Source organism: Rhipicephalus sanguineus, chromosome 2 (genome assembly GCF_013339695.2).
Source record: "Rhipicephalus sanguineus isolate Rsan-2018 chromosome 2, BIME_Rsan_1.4, whole genome shotgun sequence".
Classification (NCBI taxonomy): Eukaryota; Metazoa; Arthropoda; class Arachnida; order Ixodida; family Ixodidae; genus Rhipicephalus; species Rhipicephalus sanguineus.
In genome coordinates this window covers 189,044,862-189,047,812 of record NC_051177.1, presented here as the reverse complement: position 1 = coordinate 189,047,812, position 2,951 = coordinate 189,044,862, and the positions used below count along the sequence as shown (strand labels likewise).

At 44.3% G+C, this 2,951-nt stretch overlaps 1 non-coding gene across 1 annotated transcript; it reads left to right on the top strand.

Annotated features, from left to right (window-relative positions):
* The first annotated feature begins 2,396 nt into the window (after positions 1-2,396).
* On the top strand, positions 2,397-2,470 carry Trnat-ugu (transfer RNA threonine (anticodon UGU)). Its single transcript has one exon. It is a non-coding gene; the product is annotated as a tRNA-Thr (tRNA).
* Positions 2,471-2,951: the final 481 nt, after the last annotated feature.

The following is a 2,951-nucleotide window of genomic DNA, read 5'->3' as shown; positions in this document are numbered from 1 at the left end:
ATTCAATATGAGGGTGCCCATTTAGATGTTCAATCATTATACACATTTTATGGGCACATTTCTTGGGCTAACTATTGCCTTCTTCAATTTTAGTGGACCAGTGGTGAGCAGGATTCACCCAGTTTCCGTGGCACATACCCGTTAATGATGATCGTTTTTTGGTTCGTCGGACCAAGAACGATTTGCTAAACAGCTTCGCTTTTTGAAAAAAAGACAACGGATGTATATAGAAGCGGCGAAAAAAGAAATCCGAAGGGATTATCAATTGAACGGTGCGTGGGGCAGCGCTTTGCTAGTTGAAGTCTGATCTGGCTGTCTGAGGCTGAGGGCAAAAAGAACACACTAACTGCATACAACTAGCATTTGTCTGCTGGAGCAAAGCTCTAGAGCCTACTCTTCACATTATTATTATAGACAGCCGAACCCACTTAAAATGATCAAGTGCCACGAATATTCGGTTGTTATAACAGGGTTGCATGAAGAAAAGTAAAATAGGTGGGATACCAGGGTGTTGCGGGCAAAATACATCTGATCGGTTTTGCTAACGTATATCGGTAACAATGACGACACGGAAGCATAGTGGACAAACTTGTGTGTATTCTGTCAAATTAAAGGAGCTTTCGGCAGCAAACTATCAGCTCGAGAAATCCAAAAACTCTCTGTTCAGATCAGCAGAAGCATCTCGTCACGCACTTCGCACTGGCTTGCATTAGAACACACCATGTCGACAGCGTAGCTTGTTTTACGCAAAGCTTGCCAACACAATTCTCTAAGGCGTCCATTTCCTCCCCGAAGTGCAGAAGAAGGTCGCTGGCGACATCAAATCCCCAGAGGGACTGTACCGTCAGGTGGGCCTCCTGCGAGGACACTGTTGATTTCGCCTACCCTGCCGTGTCATCGCTGCCGGCTTCGTTATCGCCGTGCGTCTCTTTTTGGCGGCAATATGGGGCAACACGAGTGACCAGTGGGCGGATCAGATATCTTTTGTTTCTGCGGGGGAGAAACCACGCGGCCAGGAGTGACTGAACAGCCAAATTTATAGCCTGACTAATTTCTGCTACATGTTTCATATTTGATTTATTGTACGGTTCTTTCATACATTCATATACATATTTGCTTGTTATCACGTTAATAATTTTCGATATAATACGTGGTTAGTAGCCTTTGCCACATAGAAGGGGCGTACCATCACTAAAATAAGAATTATCAACATTACAATTACCAGTCCACAATGGCGGACTCAATCAACTGATGATGATGATAATGAAGTCTTCCCAATGGCGCTCACCCACAAAGGGGGATGGCCGGAGAACCAGGCGGCAAGGAAGTTTAAGGTAAAGACCTATGAAGCTAAACGAAACTTGAAACTTAGATTTAAAAAGAAGCATCGAAAAAATAAAAATGCTGAACTAGCAAGCGGTCAGACCATCATCTGAGTTTTCTTACAGAAACGAATGACAGATTTGAAACCAAGAATACGAATAGACAAAAAAAATAGGGCGTAGCTTTGCGCAATGAGAAAGAAAGAAAGAAAGAAAGAAAGAAAGAGAGAAAGAAAGAAAGAAAGAAAGAAAGAAAGAAAGAAAGAAAGAAAGAAAGAAAGAAAGAAAGAAAGAAAGAAAGAAAGAAAGAAAGAAGGAAGAAACTGTGGAGGGGCGCAGCATGTAGGGAAGGCCGTTAAAGCTCGACTAACGTGAAACTTGGGGAGGGGCGAAGCATCTAGTGTGCGTTGATGTTTCCCACAGCAAAATCTTTGTTCTACTGCTTTACTCGCCATCGGTCCCCCAACACACCATCACTTTGCAGATAAGTTTCAAACAGTGGTGTTTCAAATGGATACACTACCGTAATATTGCATGTTTGTATCTCTGGTTTTAGTTAAGAAACTCCAGCGCCTTCGTAAATTTCGTCGCGGATGCTGACACCGATACTAAGCCAAACATAACGTTTTAGGCAGTATCGACGAAACTTTAACTCATAATATGCATAGTATGAACGGATGGCGAGTACTGGCATTTACCAAATTTTTGTGACCGTGACGACATGACACGCCTACAAGGCGAGACCCTAAGGTGCTTCGCCCCTAGAAATTGACTAACACGGTAATCTTATCGTTTCATTGATGTGATGGAACACAGTAGACCAGAAATCCCTGTGGCGGTAACCTAGGAAACACTTCGTTTCTGCCAGATGGCGTCATGGAGCACGTAAACGTTTAACGAGCAGCTGTGCGCTCGTCAGCTCTCCGCTCATTCAAGGTTCACGTGCTACGTGACGGCATCTGGCAGTAACAAAGAGCGTTCGACACCCGCCGTCATGGCTCAAGAGCGCCGCTGACTAACAGTCCCCGGATTTGCATGCGCATAAACACCCTATAGGTGGACGAGAGGACGACCGCCGCTGTAGCTCAGTTGGCAAGAGCATCGGGCGTGTAATCCGAAGGTCGCAGGTTCGGTCCCTGTCAGTGGCAAGTTGTTTCAACTTTACTTTGTTCACATGTACATCACAATTGGCACAATATACTTAAAAACAGTTCAATTAACGTCCCCTATACCTTCCTTGGCTGCATTATCTGCTGGTTTTCATTAATGCAATGAATATGGGACTATAATGTGGAAGTCGAACCGAAAAAGACTAGTCAAGCGAAGGAGAGAGATGCCAACCCCAGCCTCTTCCTTTGACAACTAATGTTGGACCATTGCGCACTGTGGGCATGAGCCACTTGTGTTCTTGTGTAGAGGGGAACAATGACGTGTTCTGTAGGTCTTCATTCTAATGTTTCATCATTGGCCATATGAAACATTAGAACAGATGCCTCACAACCCGAAGAAAAATCTGGCATTGGGATTTTCTCCGAGACCTTCAACTGGTCATTCTCATTAGGACGCCCCGATTTCTTATCAGTATTTTCGGCAGAATTTCTAGTGGTGATTATGGCTTTACGTAAGCTC